Source organism: Suncus etruscus, chromosome 8 (assembly GCF_024139225.1).
Source record: "Suncus etruscus isolate mSunEtr1 chromosome 8, mSunEtr1.pri.cur, whole genome shotgun sequence".
NCBI lineage: Eukaryota > Metazoa > Chordata > Mammalia > Eulipotyphla > Soricidae > Suncus > Suncus etruscus.
The window spans coordinates 84,243,208-84,258,707 of NC_064855.1; the positions used below are offsets into that span (position 1 = coordinate 84,243,208).

The following is a 15,500-nucleotide window of genomic DNA, read 5'->3' on the forward strand; positions in this document are numbered from 1 at the left end:
TAAATTAAAAGTGATGTTATTTTTGTTCCTTCCTGCTCTAAAATTCTGGCTTTGCTTTTTACAAGGTTCTGATAAAATATATGATTCTCACTTGCCAACATTTTCATTCCCTTTTCTGCGCAGACAGCAGGGTTTATATAATAAAATTTTAATGACCATGGGCCCACATAACAATATAAGGCAGCAGCAAATTTTCAATAAGGCTATGCATTTGTTAAGACTGCACTGGGTGGTATTTTGTAAGAGGAAACCTTCATGGCCTGAGAAGCAGGCTTAGTGGAAATGGAAGCCGCTCTTAAGAAAGCAGCATTATCATGCAGTAGTTGTCAGATGAAATGGGGATTTATGAATCACTGCCAAAGAAACTATATTACAGGTTGTAAATTAAAACTGAGGTGTACCATATACCTGATACTAGGATGGAGGATCTCATTTCTAGATTACCTCCATAGACTGTTAAAAACAGCTTTAGGATACACCTCAATCCTTGCTTACATGCCTTTCTACTTCCAATAAATGTCGACCCTATCTTGTGCTTACAGTTTCACTTAGAAAATAGTTTAAATAATTTCAGGAAAGGGTTTTGGATTTTTGTTTAACTCCTTTTCAATTCCAGGTTAAGAATGTTTGAGAAAATACTTATTATTTCTAAATCACAAAAGTTTTTATATTTGCTTTGCTTAAACAGAAATGGTTTGGGGATTCAATTTCTTGGCTCATATTTCTACGCTGGACTGTGAACACAGAGCTATTTGTACTTCTGTAGTATTATTATAGGTACTCTATTGAAAAATAGAAAATTAATGTGAATTATAATTTGTTAACCATTCTTAACATAGTTGATTAAAACTATGGTCATCTTGTGACTTCTTAGCATCCAGAATACAAGTGTAAAATCTGAGGATATGATTCTGAATTCTCATGTACTATCTTACAGAAATACCCAGGTTTGGGATGAAAATATAACATAACCCAAGTGATGCTAGAAATATTTTTTTTTTTTTTTGGTTTTTGGGCCACACCCGTTTGACGCTCAAGGATTACTCCTGGCTATGTGCTCAGAAATCGCCCCTGGCTTGGGGGGACCATATGGGACGCCGGGGGATCGAACCGCGGTCCGTTCCTTGGTAGCGCTTACAAGGCAGACACCTTATCTCTAGCGCCACCTTCCCGGCCCCTAGAAATACTTTTGTGAAAAATATTTCATGGTTTTTCATGACAAAGACTTTGAAAGTTCCTCTTTAGCATTGAGCATCTATTATAAGTGAGCAATAAAAACTATTAGATGAATTATGCGAAAAATACTTCCACCTCATAAATAAAATATATTTCAAAAGTTCTGGTAGAAGAATTACATTTATTGGGGATAGGAGGTAAAATATAGATAATATCTAATTGAATTAGTAAATATGTACTTATGCACTTGTAAAACATAATAATTTTACAAAATAACATCAGAAGAAAAAAGAAAAAATATTAATTCAGTATTCAACAAGATAAAATTAATTATACCACCAGGTACATAAAATTTTTTAACATTTGAAGAATTCTGACTTCATTTATTTTTAATATAAATCTTAAAACTGTATTATAGGGGCCGGTGAGGTGGCGCTAGAGGTAAGGTGTCTGCCTTGCAAGCGCTAGCCAAGGAAGGACTGCAGTTCGATCCCCCTGTGTCCCATATGGTCCCCCCAAGCCAGGGGCAATTTCTGAGTGCTTAGCCAGGAGTAACCCCTGAGAATCAAACAGGTGTGGCCCAAAAAATAACAAGAACAAAACTGTTTTATAAATAAAACTATAGTAAAAATAGCATGTGATTCTTTTATAACAAAATTTTGTAAAAAAATAGTGAAACTCATTTCAATAAATATGATTAGATATAATACATTAAATTAATCCTAAAAGCTTAACATTAAGGCAAAAATGACAGTTCTTGTTTTTGAAGTTTAAAATAGCTCTTAGACCAGAACAAAAATTACAAATGCTTTGAAGTTGCACGAAATTCAATTTGGAATCAAAAACTCAACCAAGAACTTCAGCATGGAAAATTAAAATAATTATTAAACTATTAATGGTTTTATTATATAATTAAATAATTAAAAATGTAAAAGAGTATATATAAATTAAAGTAGTAAAGTTATATTATTAATAAATCACATTGAATATTTGGGAGATATTTTATGATCACTCTTGAGTAAACCTAGGTGAATAAAAATAAATGTTTCTACATATATTTATATTTTATATAAATTAATTTACATATACTTATAGTAAATCAGAAAAATATAGTGTTGTATAATATATAAAGAATCAATTTTCAAGTTCAACTCAATTATACAGTTGTGCCTGGCATGCGTAAGGTGCTATGTTTGATCTCAGGTACCAAAATAAATAACATTGATAATTTTTATATATACGTGATAATAACATAATAACAAGTTTTCTTAACAACATAAAGTATCTTTAGAATTGTTGCTTTCAACTAGCAATTTCTTCAAAATTTTATCAAGTTAAATTTTACTGTGCCCAGCTAGAAATAACCTCTGAGCAATGCTAGATGTAGTCCCTAAACAAACAAAAATAATAATAAACTAAATAAATTAAAATTAAAAATTCCCATGCACAACAAGTAAGGGAGACACATTAGCGGTAAGAAATAATTAGTATTCTGAGTGAAATAAATCAGAGAGAGAGAGAGAAAAACACAGAATGGTCTCACTCATCCATGGGTTTTAAGAAAATGAAAGACATGCTCGCAATAATAATTTTCAGACACAAAAGAGAGAAGGGCAGGAAGTTACAGCTCACCTCATGAAGCTCACCATAAACAGGGATAAGTTTAGTTAGAGAAATAACTACATTTTGAACTATCCTAATAATGAGAATGTATGAGGGAAGTAGAAAGCCTGTCTAGAGTACAGGCGGGGGTTGGGTGGGGAGGAGGGATATTTGGGACATTGGTGATGGGAATGTTGCACTGGTGATGAGTGGTGTTCTTTACATGACTGAAAGCCAAATACATTCATGTATATAATCAAGGTGTTTAAATAAAATATATTAAAAATGAAATAATTAGTAAATATTGCTGGTAAACATTAGATATAAAGGAAATTCTGGGACCCTAGGTTCTAATATGGTGACACTATTTTGCAAAGGGCTCCATTTTGTAAACCTAAGGTTTTCCTCTCTCAAACATATACTTCTATTTCCCGAATACAACACACTATTAACAGTAAAACACCACCCTGAGATATTAGGCTATACCAGGTAGCCAATCTGGAAAGGACAAAATGGAGTGGAAGGAAGGTATCTAGACAACAGTTTATTATTTTATAGATCAAAAGCTTAAACCTCTTCCTTCCCACCCAACATAAACTGGATCTTGACTCAGGGCAGATTCATTTGTGAGAGGTGACCCTGAACGGTCAGTTTGAGCCTGTTGGCTGATGGAGTAAAGTCTTGCTTTGCTTTATTTCAATTGTGAGGCTTTATCCTTCATTTTCTGACACTAACATAACAAAAATATATCTATATTAATAATAAACTATGAAACTATGTTTCAGTAGTTAACTGCTATAGGCATACAATATTTGTTTCATATAGAAAACCTGTATTCTTCCAAGGACAAAGTATTATGTATCCTGTATGCCTTCTGAACTACTTTCTCTATTTGAGCTAATTCATGTGTGTTGCGGGGCCTGTAGTAGACTAAAAAGTGCTGTGTAGATTGGGTACCTGAAATCTTGGGAATTTTTTTTCAACTGAACATTACCGTTTTTTATTATAAAAACGCCTACTCAAAGCTGATTATAAGAGAATCATCTGATGGGTATTGGGTGAATAGTTTCTCCCAATCAGTGGGGGGCTCTAGTATCCTCGGCACTATTTTCTTTGAGGTGCAGAAGCTTCTCAGCTTAATATATTAACATCTGTTAATGTATGCTTTCACCTGCTTGGAGAGTGCAGTTTCCTCCTTGAAGATGCCTGTAGTCTCAATGTCCTGGAGTGTTTTGCCTACGTGTTGTTCTATATGTCTTATGGTTTCGGGTCTGATATTGAGGTCTTTAATCCATTTGGATTTTACCTTTTTACATGATGTTAACTGGGGGTCTAAGTTCAATTTTTGGCAAGTGGCTAGCCAGTTGTGCCAACACCACTTGTTGAAGAGGCTTTTCTTTCTCCATTTAGGATTTCTTGCTCCTTTATCAAAAATTAGGTGATTGTATGTCTGGGGTACATTCTCTGAGTATTCAAGCCTATTCCACTGATCTGAGGTCCTGTCCTCATTCCAATACCAATACCATTCTGTTTTGATAACTATCGCTTTGTAGTAAAGTTTAAAGTTGAGGAAAGTAATTCCTACCATATTCTTTTTCCCAAGATAAGGGGCTAATCTCCAAAATATACAAGGCACTGACAGAACTTTACAAGAAATAAACAACTAATCCCATCAAAAAATGGGGAGAAGAAATGGACAGACACTTTGACAAAGAAGAAATACAAATGGTCAAAAGACACATAAAAAAATGCTCCACATACCTAATCATCAGGGAGATGCAAATCAAAACAACTATGAGGTACCACCTCATACCACAGAGGTTGGCACACATCACAAAGAATGAGAAAAAGCAGTGTTGGCGGGGATGTGGAGAGAAAGGAACTCTTATCCACTGCTGGTGGGAATGCCATCTAGTTCAATCTTTATGGAAAGCGATATGGAGATTCCTCCAAAAACTTGAAATCAAGCTCCCATACGATCCAGCTATACCACTCATAAGAATATACCCTAGGAACACAAAAATACAATACAAAAATCCCTTCCTTACACCTATATTCATTGCAGCACTATTTACCATAGCAAGACTCTGGAAGCAACCAAGATACCCTTCAACAGATGAATGGCTAAAGAAACTGTGGTACATATACACAATGGAATATTATGCAGCTGTCAGGAGAGATGAAGTCATGAAATTTTTCTATACATGGATGTACATGGAATCTATTATGCTGAATGAAATAAGTCAGAGAGAGAGAAAGATGCAGAATGGTCTCACTCATCTATGGGTTTTAAGAAAAATGAAAGACATTCTTGCAATAATAATTTTCAGATACAAAAGAGAGGAGGGCTGGAAGTTAGAGCTCACCTCATGAAGCTCACCACAAACAGGGAAGAGTTTAGTTAGAGAAATAACTACATTGTAAACTATCCTAATAATGAGAATGTATGAGGGAAATAGAAAGCCTGTCTAGAGTAAAGGTGGGGGTATGGTGGGGAGGAGGGAGATTTGGGACATTGGAGATGGGAATGTTGCACTGGTGATGGGTGGTGTTCTTTACATGACTGAAACCTAAACACAATCATGTATGTAAGCAAGGTGTTTACATAAAATATATTTATTAAAATTTTACATATTAAAAAAGGGAATCATCTAGTGCTTGCTTCGACAGCACATATACTAAAACTGTAACCATACAGAGAAGATTAGCATGGTCCCTGCGCAAGATTAACGATTAACATGCAAATTTGTGAAGCATTCCATATTTAAAAAAGAGAGTATCATCTAAAATAACTTATAGAAATTCATTTACTGACGTTATTTTAATGTTATTTCAAAATGTATTTCTAAATTTTAAAAGTTTCTGAAGTAAAACTGGAGATAAAATATGTAATTAATATAAAATTTGTTTTTATAAAAGGCGTTTCCATTGCATCATTGTGATCACAATTTAAATTTAATTTAGAAAAATATACATTTCTGCATTTATCAAATAGTTTTATGCTCAGAAAAGTATGTGAGATGACAAAGTATTCAGTATTTAAATTAAAATCACAACAAAACAACAACCAAATATCGCTAACAATACTGGCTGTTCTTTATTTCAAAGAAAATTGGAGACAAAAGCAACTCTATGAAATTTCTTTCTCTAACAAATTAGTCTGATGACATATATAGATAGCCATTAGTCCTTACATTAGCAGTTCTTTTTCTCACTATTCATTTGAAAACAAACATTGTTTGTCTCCTATGTGCAGCAACAATGGGAGTATCAGAAATACAGTGACAAATGGTGCTAAACTCCAGGAGTTCAGAGTTTAGTTGAATAATAGACAAGAACACAAATAACTAGGGCTGGCCTTGTTTTAATAAATATATACAATAACATTGTGCAAGACAGGTAAAGAAACATCCAATGTCCTCTAACAAGTGTTAGAATATGAATTACATAAAAATAATACCCCACTCTTTTTTAAATATAACGAATGGCATTCAAATTACACAGATATGTGCTAAAGTGTTTAAATGTAAGGGTTGAATTTGCAAGATTATAACTTGTAATAAGATAGGCATACTTTGAAAACATTAGTAAATTTTACATAACTAATGAATAGAATTCTTACAGTAATAAGTTAAGCATAGTATAAAAAGTAAAACATTAATAGCCATGTCTAAATGTCAGAAAAGAATGTGTGGCTCTATCCTCAAGAAATAGGAAATTGTTTATAAATTTTATTTAGGAAGCTGACATGAGCAATTTTTTTTAATTTTAGAAAGCTCTTCCTGGAAGTAATTTGTAAATTAGATTGTTGCAGGAAGAGGTAGAGGACAAAAAGAGTGATGGCACCTGTTTCAACAATCTGCATTAAGGACGATTAGTAATTGCTGTAACTCAGCTGAAATGGGTGCAAAAAAACTTTATGCATATAAAGTTAATAATAATTCTACATATATATGCCTGAAAAATAATAACAATTAGCAAACAATTCTATGTATAAAGTGAGAGGCAAAAGAATGTAGAATCTGAATTGCCTCTTGATAAGGTAGATGGTAGGTGAGGAAAAAACTTTATAGAAAAAACTAACTGGGAAGTATGTGATAACTTACAGGATCTCTAATAAATTATTAGAAAACATATAATAGCTGGAATTTTTCATCTAAATAATAAGTAAATAGCTAGTCTACTTCAAAGCAATGGGATAATTGTCCTAGAGTACATGAGAAAGCAGGTACTGTTTGACAAACGATGCAAAGTAAAACAATAGTCAGAAATGGTTCATTTACAAATGCCATTGATTCACAATACTTCATGGTTGTGTTCTGTGACTATTTTATCATTTCTGGTGATCATAAAACAGTAACTCCCACAATAACAACCTGGGATAGTAATATGTGTGAATGTGTATTTGTGTAAACATATAGTCATATGCTTGATACTCTAGAAAAATTTTTGTTTGTTATCTACAGATTCAAACTTCAAGAGATATAGAAATCTCTTAGTTTATTAGAAAATTTGTTCAAAAATATAATAGCTTCAACAAAATTGGTTCATTTAAAGAAAATGTCTTCCCTGGACTGAGGGTTGAAGCAAAAAATTCAAAGAAAATATGGTCCCTACTTATCGAAAGGAAGGAATGGACTCATTATGTTCAGCAGAAAAGCAAATGCATCACATATTCAGGAGAAATAGTACTAATTTTTAAAACTCAGTTATGCTAAATGTGTGTTCAAATGAAGAAATGCAAGAAAGTGAGGATAGTTTTAAAAGCATGGTTTGAGTATCCATAACTTTAGAAAATAGTATGAAAAACACTCTCAAAATAATCCCATCGTAAGTGAGGATAATTGGAAGAGATCAGAATTCATATCACATATAATATGGCTATTAAAATTGTATCCCTCATGCCAATTCCACATAGAATACTTAGTATCTCAAAAGTATTCATTGTGGTATCTACATATATCGAAGTCTCTGTGTGTGCACAAAATATTCACACACAAGCTCAAAGTGCAATAACTCCCTCAATTCTTTTAGCCCCAAGAGAATTTTGCCTTAAGCTTGCTCCAGGCCATCTCTTTTAAAGCAAGTCTAATTCTTCCAATGGCGTATCATAAATGGAATGGCAGATGTTAAAGTATATCCTAGTATCTTCTAAAGGCTGCTGACTTTACACTATAGTTCAGAAGGAGGAAAAACTGTGACTAAATCTTATTGAACATTAATAATTCAGGGAAATGAGTGAATTCATGGAGGTGGTGAGGTAGTCCCTTAAGGGGATGGATGTCAGTTTATATCAAGATTCCAGATCAGAGGAAGAATCTTCTTTCAATACAATAGAAGGAATAAAACAGAGAGGAAGAAATTTTGGATTGCAGAGTTGTTCAAATCCTTAGCAAAATTACTAAAACAATATTATATGCTTGTTATGGATGAAATAGCTTAATGGGAAAAATGAGGATGCTGAATATGATTATTTTTAGATGGATGATGTGCTAGGGATAGAGAAAAGAGAGAAGGCAGAAATGGAGTGGACAACAGATGCAAAGCACCATTATCTTTAAAATGGTAATAACAGTACAAGTTTATTCAGATCTTTATGATATAGGGAAAAACTAGAGAAGATCTGGTTAAAATGTTATTTAGAAGAGAAAACTATTTTTTCAATCTTATTCTTTCCTTGCCTAAAGAACTTTAATGCCTGACTTAAGCTCAGTAAAGCTTGGGTTGCCTTAATCTTTCCCTTTCTATTTGATTCTTATATCACTTATTGAAAAGACACTTTATTTATGCTTGTTACAAGCATTGCTATTTAATTTCTCTCAAGCTATTTTACCTCATCCACATATAATAGTTAGATTTATGATATCTTCAAAATGTGTCTTATCTCTCTAAATATAATTAGTCCTTCTCTGTCACTCAAAATATTTGTCACACTCTCTACCACCCACTTCTTTTTCCTATACATTTTTATCTCTGGTTCACTTACTAGAAATTACCACTAAAATGAAGTCAAAAGAAAATTCTGTAGTGTGACTAAAAACAATGTTTAAGTTTCCACAAAGTCTATTAGATTTCTATAATTGGACCAGAGAGAGTACAGGGCCTAGGAGAGGCATTTTCTTTCATGTTGTTGATCTTCAATCCTTGACACTGCTAGTAGAGCATTGAGCTTTGCCAGGAATCACCCTGATCATTGAGCCCATAAGTTGTCCCTGAGCACTACTGAGTAAGGCCCTAAAAACACTTACTAATGTGAAACATAAACAAAAATTAAGCTTCCTGTATTCAACAATAAAATAAAAATGTTATTTGAAATGGTTTTAGCCACGTAGTAGAAAAAGTAATCACCCTTGAACATCAACAATGAGTGTTTTCAATGTTTCTATCATGTCTTTGTCTAAAAAGAAATTAAATCTGATGAACAGTATAATCATTACATTTTGTTGCTTGGCTTTTTTGTTTTTATGCCATAGCCGGTGGTGCTCAGGGGTTACTCCTGGCTCTGCGCTAAGAAATTGCTCCTGACTAGGGGGACCATATGGGATGCAGGGGATTGAATCCCGGTCCCTAGGTCAGTCGCAAGCAATGCAGATTCTCTACCATTGTGCTACCATTCCAGCTCCAATAATCACTACATTTTGAAAAAAATTACCCATTAGCTTTACTTTGGCTATCTAAAGTAGATATCCATAATGACTTTGACTTACTACACTCTTTTTAGAAAAAAAACACCCTTTTCCTTCCTGATGGTACACCTCTTCTAACCTGATAAATAGAATTGACCTCCAATGACACTAGAGGCTACTGAGTCCCCATAACTCTATTTACCCTTTGGGAGCAATAGTGATCACCTATTTTAGAAAACACAGGCTTAAGGCAATAAAAAAAAACTTTGCCTTTAGGTTATGAGAATAGATCTGAAGGGATAATAAATACAATTTTCTCACCACAGATATGGGTTCTAACTCTGGTAAGCCTTATGATCCCTGAGCACTGCCAGAAGTGATCCTTGAGCTCAGAGCAAGGAGTAAGTCCTAAACATTGCAGGGTATTTCCCCCACCCCCAAAATTAAATACTGGCTATGATTGAACTCTAGTCCCATGATTATTAAGTATTTTATTCCATTCATTCAATAAAAATCTCAGAATATATAAAACATAGTTTAGCAAAGTTTATTGGATATTTTCTCTCAACAGATTATAAAATTCTCTCTTGACCAATAGGCACAGAAAGGAACATGTTTAATGCTCATGTTATCTTTCAGTCTATAATAATATATTAAGATCAATGTCCCCAGACTATGTATAATAAGTTAATACACTCTTTTAGTGCTGTGGGCTTCACTAGCAAATCTAAAATGTAGCCAAGATTACTTCCTAGCAATTAGGCTTCATTGTGATCAGCTAATGGATTTTACACTCAACTATAAGAGATAGATCATCAGATTGTTTTTGAAAATGTCTGTTAAAGATGTTCCATCTAACAGATAAGGGAAAGCTAACAAATCTTAGTCAAATATGTTTTGCATGTTAGATATCACTGATAAAACTTAGCAATATATTATTTATTGTACCACAATGATGGAAACAAAACAAGAAAGTGCACAGAACTAAAGTCTACTTTGATTAATGTTATGATATTTTTTAGAAAACGTTGAGACTTTGCTATATAATTTTAAAATCTCCTGGATATTATAAAAATCTATGATGTTTTTTTCTTATTTTATTAGATCACTGAGTTAGTCAGTTAAGCTGTAAGTGAAAAATTAGAATAGCAATGGTGCAGGAAATAAATGCAAAGCAAAAATATTAAATAATAATGTATTACAAAACAAATGGAGGAAATAGAATACAGCCTCCTTAAATCTAGAATAATAATTATGTAGAAATAAATATTACCTATTATATTTTAATTTGTAGAATATCTCAAAAATTACAATAAATGAGAAAAATGAAAGCCAATATTACATCTAACCATCTAATCTGTCATTTTTATTTGTTTATTTGTTTGGGATCAATTCCTGACAATGCTCAGGGCTTACTTGTGGATCTATGCTCAGAGATCACACATGGTAAGAATTGGGGTACCATAAATGGTACCAGGGTTTGAACACAGGTCAGCTGCCTACAAGAGAAGCACCTTAACTGCTTTATTATTTCTTCAGCGCTAAATATATAATTTTATGAAAAACATAGGTTATATAACAAAAGAGTGGTTTCTAAATAAATCACTTCAATATAACCTAGTAAAAATTCTAGAAAACATTTAAAAGAGGGCAGTCATGTGAAAACTTTTCATCATGACTACATCATAAACATATGATATTTGATGGCGATCATCTGCATCTAACATAGAGTACTAATGGGAAAGAAGGAGTGGTATTTACAGGATAGTGATGGCCTTTTTTGTTACTTAATTCATGGCAAACCAGATAGTCCAGGTTTCTGAACACCCACAGTAATGCCTTTTTTGAAAGGCCATTGTGCTCAGGAAGATGTAATCTGAGTCGAATTGTAATCAGCACCTGCTGAAGTGCATTTGTCTTTCTCTTTCCTCAGCACCCCACCCAAGTAAAAACAAAGCACTTCCTAATTATTCAACTCATGATGTTCTAATTATAACTCAAAGAAAATGACATCTGCAATAGAAGAGTGGCATTTTCTTTTTGATTTCATATATATAAATAAGTCACACAACACTTTAAAGGTTAAGTTATGCAAAATATATAGTAATATACAAAGGACTCCTTCTGTTCATTGGAAATTGGCATCCAGAAGGTCTTCAGTGAGTGTTGTATTTCTTTCCCATACTTGCTGCTTATCAATTTGGGTTTCTCATTTCATCACGAAGAGTTCTTGATATCACTTTCCAATAATACAGAAAGGAGCATGTGAAATGCCTATCAATAAGTTTATTAGTGAAAATATAAAATGCCCTTCAAAGTAAACTATTGAGAATATCAAAATAAAGGTCTTAAGCACTTCAAATATGGTTGCCTCTGGTATTCCATTTCTTTTTTTGTAGTAGAAAAATAACTTTCATGTTACTTCTGTTATTACATGTGCTGTTCATCATTTGTTCTGACTGACTTTAATAAACTAACATTACAAAGATAGTGTAATAGTGAAACTGAACCCAAGAACTTTTGGGAACTTATTCACTTCAGATGTTATCCAAACAACAGTTCATCTTAAAATTAATTTGAAAATTTCAGTATATAAGCTAGTTTGTGAAAATTGTTTGGAAACCAGTGTTTATAGTTTTATTTGTGTAGATTTCTCTTTCTATAAATCCAGACCTGAGCTAGAGTGATAGCACAGTGGTAGGTGTTTGTCTTGCGTGTGGCTGACCTGGAATGGACCTAGGTTCTATCCCATATGGTCCACAGAACCTTCTAGCAGGGATTTCTTAATACAGAGCTTGGAGTAACCCCTGAGCATCACCAGGAAGGGCCCCAAAACAAAAACAGACAAACAAAAATAATTGTTTTGTAAGCACTTCATTTTTCCATGAAGGTATATGAAATTTTATATGAGTCATGAGTAGTCTGAAAATCAACACTTTGTCTTTTTTCTCAGGGTCTAAGTGTTATTGTAAAGAACAGAAAGAAATAAGGCTGTGCTTCCAAAAGCATAGCATGCTTCTTGTTCTTCTACTTGCTTTCATGTACACGTGCAGGACATTTATTTCTACACAGCTATATAATAGTCTCAGTCTCAGAGGAAGGAAACCAAATAGGGTAGACTGCATAAAAAAAATAAAACAAGAATAACAGTAAATTAGCAGATGGGAGACAGAACAAATGTAAATTAAATAGAGTTTTAGGGTCCACTAACTCCGAGGCTATTCAGTTTTAATTAAGAGCTAAGTAAAGCTTGTGCCTTTCTTCCAAGATTGTGACCAGGTCCTTTGTCTTACATAGAGGAGCTTCCTGCCGAAAGGCTTTTCTAGAGCTTGCACATAGGAGGTGTTCATAGCATGCCTTTATGACTTATCATCATATCTCCATGCAAGCCTGTCAATACTGCTGTTAGACATTAGAAAAATAAAGTAAATGTAGTGTTAAAAATGTACTTAGAGGCTAAAGAAACAAACCAAAAATTCTACTTACACATGGCACTTAAATTACTTTTTAGATGTGAATCTATTTTACGATATACATATATATAATATTTTACAAAATGGTTTGGTATACTTTTAGAGATGTTGTTGTTGCTGTTGTTTTGTTTGGAGGGGAGAGACACATCAGAGATGCTCAGGTTATCAGTTACTCCTGACTCTTCACTCAGGTATTAGTCCTAATTGTGCTCAGGTAACCATATTTTGGATGCTGGGGATTGAGTCCAGGATGGCAGAATAAAAGCAAGAGTCTTGCCCTCTGTGCTACATCTCAAACCCACCTTTGGCTTTCTTAATCAGTAATCTTAATTTATTATGAGGTGACCTCTTTGAATACTGTTTTTAAATTAATATGTGTAGAAATTTAAAAACAATCATATTTGCATGATATAAAAATCATTATTTAATAGGTCTAGAATATTGCCTTTTACACCATTTAAATAGTGCTGTTCAACAATTATATTGCTACACAGTATAAAATGATTTTGCTAACAACAATTATCTGTAAATTGTATAATATCACCCGCTATGCCATATTTCATATTGGACATGTGTAACAATGGGAATCAAAGAGATTAAAGGCATTATGGCAAAACAATCAGTTTCTTCCCAGCAATGAACAGAATTTTTTGAATTGGCAGATTATTTTAGTAACTTTTCATTTTTTATAGACATTAAATCTAAGGAACACATACTTGTGATATTTGTATATATCATATATAACCATATATAAACATGTTTTGTTACATACAGGAAATCATTCTATATAAACACAGATATATATTACATATTAATATAAATTTTTTAGAATTTTTTACCTGCAAGTGACTATAAAGATGCTACGTGCTTTAAAATAAGGTGCAAAATAATGGTAGTTAGCTGATCATTCCTTTCTTTTCTCCAGGGTTAAATTTCTAAACAAAGGATGTATTTATCTTGTCAGTCTATGAAATAACTGCCAATTTGGGAAACTCTTGTACATTAGCAGTTTAAGAAACTTAATGAGTCTGCAGGAAAATGATACGTTCAGTAAAACACAAAATGTATAAACATAAATACTATTTTCTACAATATTCTGAAGAACTGCAGGCAGCCAGAAAATTCTGCAGATAGACTGCGAGACAAGATATCCAACAGTTAGTGTTTGTTCTGTCCGTGCCTTCAGAGAATAATGACTTCAGAGTGAACAATAGCAAATTCAGAGGGAATCATAGAGAATGAAAATGTTATCTAGTTGACCTTAAATGTTTGGCACAAGATTTCCTATAGTTTTTTCTGAATCCCAGGCAGATGCTGTGGTACACAGTATGTCTAAAAAATAATGAAATACTTTGGTTTTAAAAATGAAAACATTGTTTTCTTCAATAGAAATACACTTTTTCTGGTATATTTTCTATTCTAATTTTAGTTGCAATAAAAATCCAGTCATCTTACTTCATTTATACTGTTTCTTCAATATATGTAGGCTTTATGCTATATTTTTAAATCTTAATGGTTTGAACTTACTACATATACCCGAGCAAAAGGGGAAAATATACAACTATTTTCAATGACTCAGGGCTTTCACTTTAGTCGTTCCTACCATATTAATTCATTAGCTTATATTCTAAAATGTTCCATTGTCTTAAGAATGATTCCTTTACAATGGATAGTCACTTGGATTGTCTATGTGTGTTTATAGCTATACATGTATATACAATACATATAGATAAAGCCCTAATGGTTATTTCTTGGCAAGCTTTTGAAAAATAAACCTCAGCAAAAATGAAAAAGAGAGCAGAACCCAGTTTTTAGTGAAGTTATCACAAGCTTACTCATCTTGAAGCAGATTTCAGCTATATATTGTTATTGTACAAAGCACTTCTGAAATATGCTGTCTTTGGCTCAAACTTATTGGAAGCTTAGGAATGGTACTTTTAATGATTGGAACAGTGACTCTATCTGGTGTATGATACGGAACTAATGAAACTAGCAAGTTGTCTTCTTTAAGCCAGCAAATTCTCTGCTCTAAAAATCATGTCTGTCTGGTGAGAGGGAGGGTATGTCTCAGAACAGATCCTAGAGCATTTATATTCTCCCAGATTTCCATATTTTATATTGCTTCTTTTTCCCAAGACACAAAACAACGAGTATTGATTCAATATCACCCTGCTGTTTATTTTAATTGAATTCTTCAGCATACACAAATATGTCAGAGTAAGTAATAAAAAATATAACTAAAAGCTCAACAAGCAATAGATATAGATCTTCTGGGGTTAGAAATTTTGTTCCTCCACTTGGTTTGTGAATTGAATTAATGGCCACAAATAGAGATACAGAGCACTAAGAATCAGGTTTCACAAAGATCAGAAAAAAGTAAGATTTTTAAGGTTCCTTAAATACATTCTGTTTCAAAATAATTACCCATGAGACTAATATTGGCAATAAAAATACCTAATTTTACTGCCTTTGGGTTATTCCATTTTTCTCTCCAGGTGGTTCCTGTAAAATGCAAGCATATTAATGAAGAGCAAAAAGCATTAAGCAATTATAAAATTAACACTGACTTACTAACTCTCCCTGTGTCTTCATCTTTCTGGCAGATGGGTCTGCATGATTTGGT

General features: G+C 33.0%; 1 protein-coding gene and 1 pseudogene across 4 annotated transcripts in view; one reads left to right on the forward strand and one right to left on the reverse strand.

Moving 5' to 3' along the window:
- PCDH9 (protocadherin 9) overlaps positions 1 to 15,500 on the reverse strand; it is a 965,083-nt gene that overhangs the window by 748,520 nt on the left and 201,063 nt on the right. The window lies entirely within an intron of this gene.
- LOC126017147 (uncharacterized) lies at positions 5,433 to 5,546 on the forward strand (annotated as a pseudogene).